Below are 18,700 nucleotides of genomic sequence, written 5' to 3' on the forward strand. Positions count from 1 at the left end.
GAATTATTTTTAGATAAAGTCATAAAAATTGTGTTAATTTAAGCTATTAAAATTTAGTGTTTTCTGTTCATCGTTGGTCCAAATAGGGTTAATTATTGTGTTTGAACTATTGCTGTGTAGTTGGAGTGTGAGCATAATGTTTAATTTGTAAGTTCTATATTTGCAGTTTCAATGGAGATGAGAATGAGTGATACTAACTTAGACTCTGCGAAGGTCGCTACCCAAGCCATCAACTCTGCTCAAGAAGATGATCTTGCGAAAGGTACAGTTTGATTTGCTTTTTTTTCATCGCACTTAACCGTTTGAAAGTTTTTTTTTTTTATTTCTATGCACAACTTGGCAGTTATCGTCGCTGCAGACAAAAGTTAAATTTCTTGTTACTGTTTATAAGCAATTGTTACGTAGTGTCGGGGATGTCAGGCAACAGCAACAAAAATCGAAACTTTTCCCCATCCACAGGGCAATCATTTAAATATCTCGGCACGAAATCGCTGGCGCCAACCCAGTGGCTTCCACAACCAATCAGCAACTCCACGAAGAAGACCAAATGAAATTGCTCCAGAGCCAGTTGGAATATTACTTTTCAAGGTGATTTTGAGTCTACTAGATATGAAAGCTTTATTTACGAGTCCAAAGTTTTTGTTTATTGCAAATTGTATTGCAAGTAAAATTCCCGCCTTCTGTTTGAGCTGCACTGAGGCAGTGCGTCGCTAATTACCACTTTTCAAGTAATCGTGTTTTACATGAAACCAGACTAAATGATATAGATATTTTTTCGATCAATTTTGTTTAGTTTACCTGCATACTGTAAAGCGTGCTGTAGTATATATATTTCTACCAATATAACAAATTGTATGTATGACGTGGTGTCAGTGAATGCGCCTTTGTTACATCATCAAAAAGTTTTGATATAAAATTCCATGTCTTTAACGTATGGCTGTGCGCAGGTGATATACAGTAGAAGACGATATAGGCAACATGATCAAACATTTTGTTGAAATTATTTGTGTTTAATTCATGGCCTATTTTATCCCACAGGAAGAATCTTACCAAAGATGGCTATCTGCTTTCTCAGATGAACAGCCAGCAATACGTGGCCATCAAAATTATTGCAAACTTCAACGCAGTAAAGAAGTTGACCAATGATATTGAACTTGTGGTCAAAGCATTGAGAGGTGTGTGATGGAATGGAAAAGTTATTTTCTACCAAGTTTTGTTTAAATTTCTTGTAAAAAGTATCGGTGATGTGTGTGCTGAAAACTTAAAAACAGCCATTTTTGCCTTGTCTTAGACGTTAGCGGTCTAAGACTCTGCGCATGTACAAACAAATAAGGCAAGTTTTCGAAAATCAGTTTTTATCTGCAGTCCATTAAAATTTCTCTTTGTTATCGTATTCGTCTGTGTGCCTTAGAAACAGCTATTTTTTTTATCAAATTTTGTTTAAATCACTTGTAAAAAATGATGTGTGTGCTGTGCTTGCTTGGAAGATAAGATCAATGTCACTGACAGTGCTTTCCTTTGGGATAACGTAGCCAAGTCGTTTTGAGAAAGCTTTCAGTCATTATATCATTGAATTATCATACCTGTTATAAATATCATGTTCATCATAGGTAGTAAGTGTTTTTTGAAATTAAAAGACTATTCCTACTTACTCATTATCTTTTGTTATCGTCATTATATAAATATTAATCCAATAGATTTTCAATAGATTTATAATTTTGAAGTTGAGTTCACTAAAACCTATTTGAATTGCTTGAATAACGATGATCCTTAAAATTCGACTTTTCTCTCATTGACAACAGGTTCTTCTATGGTTGAAGTTGACGAGAGTGGAGAGAAAGTGCGACGCAAAAAGAAACGAGACACAATTATTCTTCGGGAAGTACCTGACATCGCTGATGGCTCGGTAACGGATAAAGCAAAATAGTTTTAAATTTTTGTCATCACTGTAACTGTTCACATCCATATAAAGTTCAATTACTTGTACTTTTGATGTAAATTCTTAATTGGAGATGAAAAATTATCTGTGTTGCCCAGTGTGACTAGTGTTGTCCAGTTAAATTATCAAATAATTAAACCTCCCATCAATAAATGATAGCTAGCTGCCTTCCCAAGTGATGGCACTGAAAGGAAGCGCAACTTTTCCTTCGAGAACATGGCAACATATTGGTTGTCTTTGCAAGGCGACAGTGTGCTTGGGTATCTTTAGTTTGTTAGTCATGATGAGAACAAAAATTATCGTACACTTCTAAATTTTTATTATAAAGCTAAAATAAATATTTCTGATATGCGCTTGTTGAGTACAGCTTGGATAACAAGATGGAACCGATGGTTTTGTTGTTTTTAGAATGTTTCGGATTTTAAACTTCAACTAAAGTACCATGTCCATACCCCTGGTATACATTGCAACAAACATCGTACTTCTATTGGAATTAATTTCGTCTTTAATATAACCTAAGAAAGAATGTTCATAGGAAACAGATTAAAGTTTATCCATCCAGCTTCTTCTTATGCCAATAGGCCTATAGTTGATTCTCGTCCTTCAAAAACGGACTGTGCATTGTTGCAAAGAATACGCTTGTAAATCTGAGATTAATTGACATTTCGTTGTGCCTTCAGCAACTATTGATATTATCTTCTAAGATTGGTTATGCAACACTAACCATGAAAAATCTAACTGAGTTGGAAGCTAATAAAATTGTTCTTTTTGTTTTCAGCACGTCATGGGTATATTTGATGGAGGACAAGCTAAGTGTTTATCTTGTGAGTTTGGCGGCAACGGCAACTGGTGTATTTTCTTCGAAACGGAGGATGACGCACTTGCAGCTTGTCGGTATTTGCATGAGAAAATCATGGAATTCATGGGAAAGCCGATCAAGGTAAGTCACGAAGCCAATCACAGTGAGTTATTAGCTTACACCTAGCTCACTTTAGTGTTGCAGGCCAGTATTGAATTTGTCAATGAAATGTGATGAGTAACTGAAACGTTGTTTAACGGACTTGTGTTTAAGCACACGGCTGGGTTGGAATTGTCTGCGTTGGGCAGTGCAAGGAACAACATATACTAAGTTTGACATGTGTCGCTAAACTGTGGCAAAGGACCTGTTGGGTTGTTGAGTGCATAAGGAAAGAAATGAGACTCACATCGTGGTTTGACTATTAGGTTGACAATTGCTACCATTAATTGTGTCATTTGGCTTCCTATCTGTGAAGAATAAACAAAATTAATTCTGATATCATGGAGCTTAGTTTAGATTTAAAGTTATTGCAGAGGTAGGCTATTCACTTCTCAAAAAATGAGTTATTTTTTAGTTTTTCAAAACCACGTCTTGATCTTTGTCCATGCAGCAATAAGGTGTGCAGGAATTTAGTGTTTTAGATTCAAACTTGCATTTATTTAGGTAACTTTCAAACCGCCGGAAGACTTTCATCCTCAGAAAGTTTTGCTCTCCTCCCAGCCCCCATTTAGTACTACAGCCTATCCGGGCGTTGGCTTTCCCTCATTCTTGACCCAGATGGCCATTCCCAACGTCGCCACAGTGACCTCTAATGTAGAAGCTCCCCATCCAGCAGCAGCCAATACGTCATTGAATAGGTTTCCTGCAGCTCCATGGCAAGGAGTCAATTTCTATCCACCACAAGCCTCACAACACCCTTCCACCGTGTGGGTAAGTTATTTGATTATTTACAAGTTGTTCCGTAATCACACTTACATGAATTACTTTTGCAATTAAGAATACCTTGGTACATTGGAAAACATCTTCAGTATGTTTTACGATTGTTTTAAGTAACCTTAGTATTTAATGCGCAATGACGCATGACTTTTGATTATATATTTTTACTGCTACACTCGAATTTTAATATTTACACATCAACAACTTTAATTATGCATGTATGCGTTTACAAGATTGGAATTACAGGCTCCACAAGTCACCCAACAATCACTTCAGCCTCAACATGACTCCATTCATCCACCACAGTACCACCGTGGATATACTGACAACAACAAGTTTGCAAATCCTGCTACCAACAGGTGACGATGCTAAAAGGTTTCACCAAGTACTTTATGTGTTATGAGATGGCTGTGATCATCATTAAAGGCCACAGTTTCATTGTGATCCTTAGTTTCACGTTTTGGTAATGGCAGTGTATTGCTTATATTCTTTGGCAATACTAAAATTCCTTTCATGTCCTCATACCGGCCCTATAAAGAGTCAATAATAGTGAGTTGTTTATGCAAGAATGTTTGGTTTGCTTTGCTTTTGAATCTTTATCCTCGGACTGACAAAAACTTGATAGGTTACTCCTGGTAGTTTCGCATGCTTGTGGAGGCTCTTGACGCAGGGCCGGTTAAAGATATTGACAAAAGGAAATTTTCCGATCGCTGAAATCTTGTTGCCTGGAAATTATTCCATTCACTGGGTGCCGCTGAATGGAGAGCAGTCCTGAATGCATTGCTCAAGCGCACACCCCGAGAGTCGAACCAGCTCCGCGTGATCTTGGCGCGTAACCACTGAGTTAACGGGGCGGACAAAGTTTAAAACTTTAAGTATAGACGACGCTTTGTAGATACATTAAAAAGCAGCTGGTGTTGTGAGACATGGGAGTTTTTGCTATTCGACTTTTAGATGCGTAACATCCGCCTTAACACTTTTGTTTAATTACATTTTTAGAAACATGCAGAACCAGCACAAAGCACCCCCTGGGCGCCAACTACAGCTCCCTCACAGCTCGATGACCCGGCCGCCTTGCATACGCAGCACCGATCGAGTCCATCCAAACTTTGATGTTCCTCCACATTGCGTGCAATCGCAACCCATCACTGCCCGTCGTACGTATACTAATATACATACGTTGTTGCTATCAATCTCCTGGATGTTTCAACAGTGTTTCCAACAGTCCAGAAGCTACACTTTCTTGCGCATTAGAATAATTCCTTTGTTTTCAAAATGTACATTGATATTTGTTCATAATGTTTACTAAATTTTTTGTGTTTCTAGTGGCTCCCCCAATGTCGGGGTATCGCATACCCCAATACGTTTCTGCCATCAACCCAAGTGGGCCTCCTATGCCAGATCAATATCGTTATGGCCCTCCACCGGAGTTTCGTCCGGCTTCTGCCCCGCCTAACAATCCCACTCGCCCAGCTAGTCATCAGATGAGAGGAAATTAAATTTCCAATTGTTTTAGGATGCGACAAGAAAACTCCCATGTGGGATGCAGTGTAATTGATATAGGTTGTTTGAATTTTTACAGTTGCACTTAGTATTAAAATTTTATCGAACATGCTGCTTTCCTTGACTATCTCACACCCATTCTGCAAGTTATCGTTTTTTGACATTGATGCAGCATTTGTAAAGTATTGTCAATGTCAAAAAGCTTGAATTGCCTGCAAAGTCGTTATTACCTTCTGCAGAGTCGCATTTTAAAGTAACATCTGCAAAAAGTTTGTTTTGCTTGCAGAGTTGTTGTTACCTTTTGCAGTTACAAAAAGGACTTGATCACCTTATTCAAGACAATTTAGCCACTTCCTTAGATTGAAACACAAAAGATAAAACGTTGTGTACTTTTACTTTTATTTTATTTTCTTTCAGAGAGGTACCAACACGTTCTCGGGAAACCGACAAGAGCTACGCGCCGACGCGCATCGGCCTTCCAGACATTCATATGAAAGCGAAATCAATCCCCGTTTTCCCCAGAAAAGTATAATATTATGTTTTCAAAAAGTCATAAAATTTAGGATTTCAAAATGAGCCTCATTGTTCGTTCGTTGTCGGCTGTGTGGCCGAGTGGTGAGAATGTTTGCTTGACGTTCGAAAGACATCGGTTCGACACTTCTCAAGAGCACTGGGTTGTATCTTTAGAAACACGTAATAGCATGCTAAAATAAAGGTAGCAGCACTAAACAGCAGCAATATGTCCGATCGTTGCTTCCTTTAATGTTGCAGTGTTGGATTAAGTCCAACCTTATTCAATTTAAATAGTATTTTCTTCCTGCAGGTGGTGTCAGAAATCAGCAATTTCCAGCCACTCACCAACCAAGCTCTTCAACATCCTCTGCTCATCAATCCGAGCGACGCAATGACTACTTCAAGACTAATGCGAGGCGTTGACAATGTAAGTATTCAGCCTCTCTTAGTCCGTGACGTCACATCGGGACAGCTGCTGATGGTTTATTCACGGTGTTTACCTTCACCTGCTGCATGCTTGTTATTTACAGAACGACACCAGTACAAGATGTTGGCTACTGTTTGAAGTAATTAAACCTTACGTTTGGGTCAAAATACTGTGTTTTGATAAAAACGTTGATCGCTAATGTAATGGGCGAATTTTTCAGTTTGGGATACTAGCCTACTGTCCCATTATTCTGCTTGTTGCTTCATTTTTCGTTCATGTTTAAAACAAACAAGTTGAAGCATTACACTTTCCTTCTAATCCAGAAGTCTCAAGTTCGAATCCTGGTAAAGGTATTCATTTTTGGATTTTTTTCTGACGATTTTGCGTTGAACTAATTTTAAGCCTGTTTTCTTGCAGATCATTACCACACGACCATTATCTTCAGACACTTCTTTCGATCTTGAAAATACCGAGTTACTTGTTCATAGTTGTGTAATGAAGAGATTGATTGGACGCTCGAAAGGGCAATGTTTCGACACAAGTAAAGAACATGCAGCTGCATCTGTGACAGAACACTTAATTTTATTTAATTTTTATGTCTTCGTCTTTTCCAATCACTCTGTCTATGCCTGCGTTACCAAGCAATATCTCCAGGTGCCACGTGTGCTATAGAAAACATCAACATTGTAATACTGTTAAATGCTTTCATAAATGGTGCGTCTATGATTTGGTGCTTAGCATCATATCCCAGAAAAGCTTGAATAAAGTTTTATCCAGCTTGATTCCACCATTTGAGATTCTGTGTTTAGAAACCCTGGTATTATTTTTGGAAAAACCATTTGATGGTTTATGCAATTTTACACTTAACCAAAGCTGAAGCACTCAATGCGTATTCGTTCTTAAATTTTGGATGTTTTTGGCCACATATCCACGACGACATTTAATTAAATTCCTGACTTATCAACATTCATACATGCAAAAAACAACATATATAGTGGTGGTATAAAATGATTGGTTTATTCAGGCCTAGAGTGAAAGAGCATCAGGCGTGTTTAAGTTGACATTTTTGATCCAACTCTTGTAGATGAAAACTAAACCCTCAAGGATGAGCCCCTTGGTCAGCAGACCAATGTGGTTTCTTTTAGCTTTTTATACGTTTCAATAATGTAAACTATTGTGACGTAACTGCTGTGACATAATCGTGTTTGTAAATAGATTTTTGACAGAAAAAATACATAAAATAAAAGTTGAAACAATGAAAACTGTTAATACTACAAAAAGTGCTCAATGCCAAGCAAAAAGGCAAAGCAGAGCGAATTAAATCAAATGTAGTTATTACTATCTGAAGCCTTTACAAATTGTTTCACCTAACGGATCATCAGAAGGTCTTAATTTGAATAAGACCTTCTGATGATCCGTTAGGTGAAACAATTTGTAAAGGCTTCAGATAGTAATAACTACATTTGATTTAAAATAAAAGTTGTTTGCTTGTTTCAATCTCCATTTGTAAAAGTTCAGCAAACCAGATATTGAGATATTAGGTTTATTATTGTATTGTTGGTACACTGCACCGAGATTCAGTCAGCCAAGTTACCTTCAAATCATGTTTATCCTGTACGTCAGTGAAGTAATGCATTACAATAAATGATCAGTGTAAGTATGGACGTTGTTCTCCAGAACTTAACGATTGCATTTGACTGAAAAATCTTGAGTTTTTGTCTTGAAGCCAAAGAATAAATACTTATAAACAAAGATGACACTTATTGTTATACATGCCATGGATTGTAAACAAGTAAACTTTCAACATTTTAAGCTTTAATTCTTCACATTTCATCATACTGAGTGTGCAGAGTTTTTAAGTATATTTAAAACGATGTTTTGAAGTAAACACAGTATGATCATTCGATACTATTGTAATAAGTTACCCACCAATTTAAATTGCACAAATTTGAGTGGATTAAATCTTTAACAGTCGGTTTTAACAAAAACTACCCAGTATTTTACGCGGTAGTCTGTCAAACCTGGTGATTCAGGCTACAATCCAACCACCAATCAGAAGTTGTGTTATTATCGGTGTCATTACGTAAACAAAAATGTTACGCTTGGGCTTACCCATTCTGTAGCATGAAACAATTCTGCCACAGCGCAAGAACCAGATAATAAAAGCAAACAAAGTGAACGCTTCGCCGTCGGCAGGGTGACCTAGCAAGTAGCGAAAGTTTTTTTCCCACGTACTTTCTGTCTCATTTACATATTTTGGTAAAAGTTTAATTAAAACCGTGTGAATGCAACATTTTCTGGTTGGCACGGTTGGTTCAGTGGAATCATCCTCTACTTAGTGTTCGTGAGAACGAGGGTTCGACGCCCGTAGAAGTCAAACTTTTATTTTTCTTTAATTTGATGTTTGCGGTGCTCAAGAGCTTATCAAAAAAAGTAGGGTTAGGGTATCATTTATTATTTATTTTATATATTATTATCATTGCAGAACTTCATTGACAAATAGTTATTTCGCAATCTGAATCAACCAATCTCTCAAAATACTTTCGGAAAATGATACTTTTAGAGTGACTAGAATCAATGAAACAGAAAGTTCGTGGGAAAAAAATTTCGCTAGCGGGGAAGGGTTAGAAGAATAATTCCCACATCTGTCATAACTTTTTTTTCTTCTGTTATTCTTCTTCTGAATATTAAACAAATTTTAGCAAGTATCCTCCTCTCTGGCTGAAATCTAGGAAGGTCATAATGACGGTAGCCACTTCCACATGACGAACAGCGCAACTTTTGATTAGTTCCAGATTGGGGAGAATTGAATATCACCAGGTTAAAGTGGAAGCCACTTTGACGTGAAAAAATTCTTCCAGACCTCAATACCTGTAACTTAATGATACCGCCAACCAATCAGAAGATATTATAAGAGGCTACCATCTAACCTGGTCTAACTGTCACCCTTCTAGCACTCAGCTAAAGAATTAATCCTTGCTTTGAACTTTGGTAATTATAGGAAAATAAGTAATGATGCGGGAATCGAACTAAACTCACTAACTGTTCTACAATTTGGGTCAAAATATCATTTCCTTAGTACGAAAAATGTTAATCGACATATATCATTTACTTAATAAGATTGTCAAAGCTTTGGTGGAGAGTTTGTATTTTCGAACCTCCAACAAGCAAAACAATTTTTTTTTTTTTATTAGACAAGAATGCCCATTAGGGTGGGGTGAACCAAAAATTTTGCTTTGTCTCGTTGATATTTCTTGTGGAACAACATAAAACGACCAAAAACCGAATTTGAGGAAATTTTGACCTTGGGAACCTACCCACTTTTTGAGTTGAAAATTCTGCCTTTTTCGAAAAATATGCAAAACATGCTTATGAAAATAGAACTTTAAAGACACTTTTTTTGGCTAGATCTTCAATATACTATTTTGCATTGCACTAATACTGACTTGGACTAGCTTCTAATACAAGTTTTTTTTAGGTTTTGAGATTCGATTGCTTTAATTTTTTTGCAAAAACATGCAATTTTTTCCAAAAATTGAATTGCTTACCATTGCATTTTAAAATCAGTTTTGGGAATATAAAATGATAGACATGCAAAATCAACTGGATTCAACAGTCACTAATTCAATTGTAACACAAATATACTAGCACTTGATTTTAGTGTTAACAGTATCTACAAATGTGCTTGGCTGTAGTGCGCCTTTGTGTCTGCAACAGGAATCAGATTCCTGGAAGCTATACCAGCACGGATGAATCCATGTCTTCAATCAAACCCACACACTTTGTACGATGCATCAGTCACCAATTTCACAATTCTTTCTACTGATTGCGAGTGGTTTGGATAGCTTTTCACTTCTATTTTGCTTTCACGGTACGAGATGATGTCATCAGATGTAATTGTGTTTGTGAAGATAGGTTCATAACATAAATATACGGTGATGTCGGAATAATGGTTGGCCTCATAATTTATCGTTGGAACAACAAACTTCTGAACGGATCTATCACCAATATTTGCCTCATTGCGAATTTTCAATATAGCCATGACTGCATTTTCTCGAACTTCTCTGGAGTCATCAGCAAGCATTGCCATTATCACATTTTCAGAGTGTGCTGCGGTCGTAGAAGTAACTACACTCCGTGCTGGGATGCAGAGTGCGAGCGCCTCTACCAATCTTTTGTTAGCTCTTCAGATGGTCAAACAACACCCTCAGCCGCCAAGGCTCTTCTGGAAAGACTCGATGCAAAAAGAAAAGAACGCTGGACAGAGACCATCCAATCTCTCGCACTCAAGCCGTACAGCGTGGAGCACACTCAATAGCCTAACCTTACGGGACGATCAAGACAATCACCCCGACAATGTCCCATTCCTGCTAATAAGATCGCATCGCAGGTAATAAAAAATGGGAGATATAAGCCGTGTGACCGTACCTCCAATCGGTTTGTTACCAAAGAAGTGACAAAGCTTTGGAAGAACAACACACCCAACCAGGAGAGCATTTCTAGCTCCTTCTCACGGAGCGAATTCAATGCTGCCCTCAAGCACCTAAAACCTGGTAAGGCCCCTGGTCCAGATAGGATATGTCCAGAGCTTATCATGCAAGCTGGTTATGTTCTAAAGTCCTGGTTATGCGATTTCCTGTCGTCCTGCCTGCGCCGCCTCAAGATTCCTAAAGTATGAAGAAGATCTCTGGTCGTCGCAATCTCTAAGCCAAACAAACCACTAGACGATGCAAAGAGCTATCGCCCCATCTCCTAGCTCTGCATCCCTTTGAAGATCCTTGAGAGACTGATCTACGCCCGTGTCGAACCAATAATCGACCCACTGCTTCCCAAAGAACAAGCTGGTTTCCGACACGGAAGGTCAACTGTAGACCAAGTCACACTACTAACTCAGGATATTGAGGAGAATTTCTCGGCATAAAAGAAAGCGGGGGCTGTTTTTATCGACCTAACAGCAGCCTATGACACTGTTTGGCACCGTGGCCTAGTCTACAAGCTACTCCGCCTACTCCCTGACAGGCACATGGTCAAAATGATCATGGAACTCATCCACAACAGGAGTTTTACCCTTACCACCGGAAGCGGAAAACCAAGTAGACTGTGGCGAATCAAAAACGGTGTCCCACAGGGATCAGTCTTGGCTCCCCTCCTTTTCAACGTCTATACGCACGACCTACCATCAACAACATCTGACAAATATGCATATGCTGATGACTTGGCCATCTTGTACTCTGCGAAAGACTGGCAATCATTACAAACGACGTTGAGCCAAGACATGACGACCATATCTGGATACCTTCATCAATAGAAACTGAAACTCAGCGAAAGTAAAGCTGTGACGGCAGCCTTCCATCTCAACAACAGGTAGGCAAAACGTGACCTGAAAGTGACCGTTAACGGCAAAATTCTGCCGCCCTGCCCAGAACCAACATACATTGGGGTTACACTTGACAGGTCACTCACATACCATTTACAGTCACTGTGCAAAAAGCTGACATCTCGCGTCGCCCTGCTGAGATGTCTGGTAGGCAAAACTTGGGGTGCAGGTGCTGACACCTTGCGCACTGCAACCCTGGCTCTGGTTCACTCCACTGCTGAATACTGCGCCCCTGCCTGATGCCGCAGTACCCACACCCGCTTCATCGACAGCCCAATCAACGACGCATTGCGAACTGTGACTGAATGCCTGCGCCCAACTCCAACAGAGTAGCCTACTTACCAATCCTTGCAGGCATCCAACCTGCTGAGCTCCGCCGAAAGGGAGCCATCATACACCTGGCTTGCCTGGCGGGGGATCCTAACCACTTGCTCCATGCAAAACTCAACATCTCACCTCAGGAATCTCCCTGGCAACTAAAGTGAAAACACCCTTTTGTGCCAGCTGCTGTTGAATTACTATACATCCATTCAGCGATCATGCCATCAGCGCAGCACACTTCATGGAAGACACTTGGAATGCAGCGTGGTGCGCCACCGACACCAAACTACATGGTTTTATACCCCACCCGGTGGCGCGCCCCCCTGGTATGGACCTGCTTCGGCCGACTTGGGTCAAGCTCAACAGAATCCGAACCGGAGTCGGTCGCTTCCATTCCAACATGCACGAGTGAGGTCTGGCTCCCTCATCGGCCTGCAAATGCGGCGCGAAGGAACAAACTGCTGACCATGTCGTTCTCGAACCAAATGGAACGCATGGCATAGCAACGCTGGACGAAGCTACACTCACCTGGCTCTCCACCACATGCCCGGAAATTTGATCTAGTCTCAAACGAAAGAAGAAGACCGTCTCTATCAAATTGTCAGACAATCACTCAAGGGTAAACGACGCAGAAACTAACCAGACTATTCGACGCAGAAACTATTGACTGCGGGAATTATTGGCCTATACAAAACTAGATACTGTAACTTTTGACTTTGGTAAATTTTTAGAAAAAATCCAAGATTTTTACACTTTTTGTGATTCATTTTCCTACTTTAATTTGCATCTATTGGCCCCTTATTGGGAAAAACACAAAAGTAAACTAATAGTTTTAGGTATAAAAGAAATATTACAATATTATATCAACTTTAAATAATGCGAAAAAAACTTTGAAATTTTAGGGATTTTTTGAAATATTATGAAATTTCAACTCAAAAAGTGGGTAGGTTCCTGTTGTCAAAAATCGCTGAAATTTTTTGTGTGATGTTTTCTCAAACCTCCACAAGAAATATCGGCGAGAGAATGCTCAAATCCAAAATTAGTACTTTTTCACCCCACCCTAATGCCCATATACGAATCACAAAAGAAACAGCACAAAGAAAGTATAAAAATAAGAGGCACACAAACAGCAGCAACTCAAATCATTCAAAATGAATTTACGAGGAGCTCACGTTTATCAGACAACCCATCACCAGTAAAATTTAACGTTATCAAACGATGAATAACAGGTATTGATATATTTCAGCCATGGCAGCCATCACGACTAGGTATACAAAACAAAACATCTAACATAATGACTCAAACATTTTCGACACGTATGAGGTGGGAGGCACTTTAACATGAAGATATCCAATCCACCACGAACCAATCAAATGTTTCGTTGTCTGTCCAATTGTGACCATTCCAGCATTCAGCCAGAGACTTGATTATTAATTTGAACTTTGTTCGGTAATTACAGAAGAAAAAAGAGCTATAGCAGTGGTGAGAATCAAACCCACGTCAATGAAATGACTAGCCTACCACCGCCCTAACCCTCTGCGCCAAGCCAACCGATGGCAAAGCGATGACTTAATTTAGCTAGAATTTGCGTTTTTCTTTTGTTCTTTCTAAACGCAACCTTGATGACGTCATGAACAGCGTAGTGGATAGTGGATATACTGTTTGATACCATAGTGGATATACTGACAACAACAAGTTTGCAAATCCTGCTACCAACAGGTGACAATGCTAAAAGGTTTCACCAAGTACTTTATGTGTTATGAGATGGCTGTGATCATCATTAAAGGCCACAGTTTCATTGTGATCCTTAGTTTCACGTTTTGGTAATGGCAGTGTATTGCTTATATTCTTTGGCAATACTAAAATTCATTTCATGTCCTCATACCGGCCCTACAAACAGTCAATAATAGTGAGTTGTTTATGCAAGAAGGTTTGGTTTGCTTTGCTTTTGAATCTTTATCCTCGGACTGACAAAAACTTGATAGGTTACTCCTGGTAGTTTCGCATGCTTGTGGAGGCTCTTGACGCAGGGCCGGTTAAAGATATTGACAGAAGGAAATTTTCCGATCGCTGAAGTCTTGTTGCCTGGAAATTATTCCATTCACTGGGTGCCGCTGAATGGATAGCAGTCCTGAATGCGTTGCTCAAGCGCACACCCCGAGAGTCGAACCAGCTCCGCGTGATCTTGGCGCGTAACCATTGAGTTAACGGGGCGGACAAAGCTTAAAACTTTGAGTATAGATGACGCTTTGTAGATACATTAAAAAGCAGCTGGTGTTGTGAGACATGGGAGTTTTTGCTATTAAACTTTTAGATGCGTAACTTCCGCCTCAACACTTTTGTTTAATTACATTTTTAGAAACATGCAGAACCAGAAAAATGCACCCTCTGGGCTCCAACTACAGCTCCCTCGCAGCTCGATGACCCGGCCACCTTGCATACCCAGCACCGATCGAGCCCATCCAAAATTTGATGTTCCTCCACAATACGTGCAATCTCAACCCATTACTGCCCGTCGTACATATACTAATATACACACGTTGTTGCTATCAATGTCTCCTGGAGGTTTCAACAGCGTTTCCAACGTTCCAGAAGCTATACTTTCTTGCGCATTAGAATAATTCTTTTGTTTTCAAAATGTACATTGATATTTGTTCATAATGTTTACTAACTTTTTTGTATTTCTAGTGGCTCCCCCAATGTCGGGGTATCGCATACCCCAATACGTTTCTGCCATCAACTCAAGTGGGCCTCATATGCCAGATCAATATTACTATGGCCCTCCAACGGAGTTTCGTCCGGCTTCTGCCCCGCCTAACAATCCCACTCGCCCAGCTAGTCATCAGGTGAGAGGAAATTAAATTTCCAATTGTTTTAGGATGCGACAAGAAAACTCCCATGTGGGATGCAGTGTAATTGATATAGGTTGTTTGAAATTTTACAGTTGCACTTAGTATTAAAATTTTCTCGAACATGCTGCATTCCTTGACTATCTCACACCCATTCTGCAAGTTATCGTTTTTTGACATTGATGCAGCATTTGTAAAGTATTGTCAATGTCAAAAAGCTTGAATTGTCTGCAAAGTCGTTATTAACTTCTGCAGAGTCGCATTTTAAAGTAACATCTGCAAAAAGTTTGTTTTGCTTGCAGAGTTTGTTTGTTTGTTTATCTTTATCCTGCATTGCGGAAAAGCGGACTTGAGCGCTATGCATCGGTGTACGCCTTCCGACGTACACCTGACCCACGCTGCAGCCGACGACAATGTCTGTTTCCGGTTGTCTACTCTGCTTATGACTTAAATTTGGAACTACCCATTACTCGAAATCGATCACTGGGTAGAGGCAATTATCGTAAAGTTTCTTGCCCAGAGTAACAACAGCAGGTGCGGGTGGCTGGAGTCGAACACGCAGGCTCTCGACTGTGAGCCCAACGCGCTAACCACTCGGCCACTGCTGTTGTTACTTTTGCAGAGTTGTTGTTACTTTTGCAGTCACAAAAGGACTTGATCACTTTATTCAAGACAATTTAGCCACTTCCTTAGATTGAAACACAAAAGATAAAATGCTGTGTACTTTTACTTTTATTTTATTTTCTTTCAGAGAGGTACCAACACGTTCTCGGGAAACCGACAAGAGCTACGCGCCGACGCGCATCGGCCTTCCAGCCATTCATATGAAAGCGAAATCAATCCCCGTTTTCTCCAGAAAGGTATAATATTATGTTTTCAAAACATCATAAAATTTAGGATTTTAAAATGAGCCTCATTGTTTGTTCGTTGTCGGCTGTGTGGCCGAGTGGTGAGAATGTTTGCTTGACGTTCGAAAGACATCGGTTCGACACCTCTCAAGAGCACTGGGTTGTATCTTTAAAAACATGTAATAGCATGCTAAAATAAAGGTAGCAGCACTAAACAGCAGCAATATGTCCGATCGTTGCTTCCTTTAACGTTACAGTGTTGGATTAACTCCAACCTTATTCAATTTAAATAGTATTTTCTTCCTGCAGGTGGTGTCAGAAATCAGCACTTTTCAGCCACTCACCAATCAAGCTCTTCAACATCCTCTGTTCATCAATCCAAGCGACGCAATGACTACTTCAAGACTAACGCGAGGCGTTGACAATGTAAGTATTCAGCCTGTCTTAATCCGTGACGTCACATCGGGACAGCTGCTGATGGTTTATTCACGGTTTTTACCTTTCCTGCTGCATGCTTGTTATTTAAAGAAACGACACCAGTACAAGATGTTGGCTACTGTTTGAAGTAATTAAACTTTACGTTTGGGTCAAAATACTGTGTTTTGATAAAAACGTTGATCGCTAGTGTAATGGGGGAATTTTTCAGTTTGGGATACTACTGTCTCATTATTCTGCTTGTTGCTTCATTTTTCGTTCATGTTTAAAACAAACAAGTTGAAGCATTACACTTTCCTTCTAATCCAGAAGTCTCAAGTTCAAATCCTGGTAAAGGTATTCATTTTTGGATTTTTTTCTGACGATTTTGCCTTGAACTAATTTTAAGCCTGTTTTGTTGCAGATCATTACCACAAGACAATTATCTTCAGACACTTCTTTCGATCTTGAAAATACAGAGTTTCTTGTTCATAATTGTGTAATGAAGAGATTGATTGGATGCTCGAAAGGGCAATGTTTCGACACAAGTAAAGAACATGCAGCTGTATCTGTGATAGAACACTTAATTTTATTTAATTTTTATGTCTTTGGCTTTTCCAATCACTCTGTCTATGCTTGCGTTACCAAGCAATATCTCCAGGTGCCACGTGTGCTATAGAAAACAACATTAACATTGTAATACTGTTAAATGCTTTCATAAATGGTGCGTCTATGATTTGGTGCTTAGCATCATATCCCAGAAAAGGTTGAATAAAGTTTTATCCAGCTTGATTCCACCATTTGAGATTCTGTGTTTAGAAACCCTGGTATTATTTTGGAAAGACCATTTGAATATGGTTTATGCAAATTTACACTTAACCAAAGCTGAAGCACTCAACGCGTATTTGCTCTTTAATTTTGGATGCTTTTGGCCACATATCCACGACGACATTTAATTAAATTCCTGACTTATCAACATTCCTACATGCAAGAAACAACATATATAGTGGTGGTATAAAATGATTGGTTTATTCAGGCCTAGAGTGAAAGAGCATCAGGCGTGTATAAGTTGACATTTTTGATCCAACTCTTGTGTGTTAAAACTAAGCCCTCAAGGATAAGCCCCTTGGTCAGCAGACCAATGTGGTTTCTGTTAGCTTTTTATACGTTTCAATAATGTAAACTATTGTGTCGTAACTGCTGTGACATAATTGTGTTTGTAAATAGATTTTTGACAGAAAAAATACATAAAATAAAAGTTGTTTGCTTGTTTCAATCTCCATTTGTAAAAGTTCAGCAAACCAGATATTGAGATATTAGGTTTATTATTGTATTGTTGGTACACTGCACCGAGATTCAGTCAGCCAAGTTACCTTCAAATCATGTTTATCCTGTACGTCAGTGAAGTAATGCATTACAATAAATGATCAGTGTAAGTATGGACGTTGTTCTCCAGAACTTTACGATTGCATTTGACCGAAAAATCTTGAGTTTTTGTCTTGAAGCCAAAGAATAAATACTTATAAACAAAGATGACACTTATTGTTATACATGCCATGGATTTTAAACAAGTAAACTTTCAACATTTTAAGCTTTAATTCTTTACATTTCATCATACTGAGTGTGCAGAGGTTTTAAGTATATTTAGAACGATTTTTTGAAGTAAACACAGTATGATCATTCGATACTATTGTAATAAGTTACCCACCAATTTGAATTGCACAAATTTGAGTGGATTAAATCTTTAACAGTCGGTTTTAACAAAAACTACCCAGTATTTCACGCGGTAGTCTCTCAAACCTGGTGATTCAGGCTACAATCCAACCACCAATCAGAAGTTGTGTTGTTTTCGGTGTCATTACGTAAGCAAAAATGTTACGCTTGGGCTTACCCATTCTGTAGCATGAAACAATTCTGCTACAGCGCAAGAACCAGATAATAAAAAGCAAAGAAAGTGAACGCTTCGCCGTCGGCAGGGTGGCGTAGCGGGTAGCGAATTTTTTTTCCCACGTACTTTCTGTCTCATTTACATATTTTGGTAAAACTTTGAATTAAAACCGTGTGAATGCAACATTTTCTGGTTGGCACGGTTGATTCAGTGGTATCATCCTCTGCCTGGTGTTCGTTAGAACGAGGGTTCGACGCCCGTAGAAGTCAAACTTTTTTTTCTACTTTAAATTAATTTTTGCGGTGCACAAAAGCTTATCAAAAAAAGTAGGGTTAGGGTATAATTTAATATTTATTTTATATTTTTATATCATTGCAGAATTTCATTGGCAAATAGTTATTTCGCAATCTGAATCAACCATAATCTCTCAAAACACTTTCGGAAAATCTTACTGTTAGAGTGACTAGAATCAATGAAACAGAAAGTTCGTGGGAAAAAAATTTCGCTAGCGGGAAAGGATTAGAAGAATAATTCCCACATCTGTCATAAATTTTTTTTTTCTGTTATTCTTCTTCTGACTATTAAACAAATTTTAGCAAGTAGCCTATCCTCTCTGGCTGAAATCTAGGAAGGTCATAATGACGGTAGCCACTTTCACGTCACGAACAGTGCAACTTTTGATTAGTTCCAGATTGGGGAGAATTGAATATCACCAGGTTAAAGTGGAAGCCACTTTGACGTGAAAAAAATCTTCCAGACCTCAATACCTGTAATGATACCACCAACCAATCAGAAGATATAGCCTACTGTAAGAGGCTACCGTCTAACCTGGTCTAACTGTCACCCTTCTAGCACTTAGCCAAAAAATTAATCCTTGCTTTGAACT

This window comes from Aplidium turbinatum, chromosome 7 (genome assembly GCF_918807975.1).
Source record: "Aplidium turbinatum chromosome 7, kaAplTurb1.1, whole genome shotgun sequence".
NCBI classification, from domain to species: Eukaryota; Metazoa; Chordata; class Ascidiacea; order Aplousobranchia; family Polyclinidae; genus Aplidium; species Aplidium turbinatum.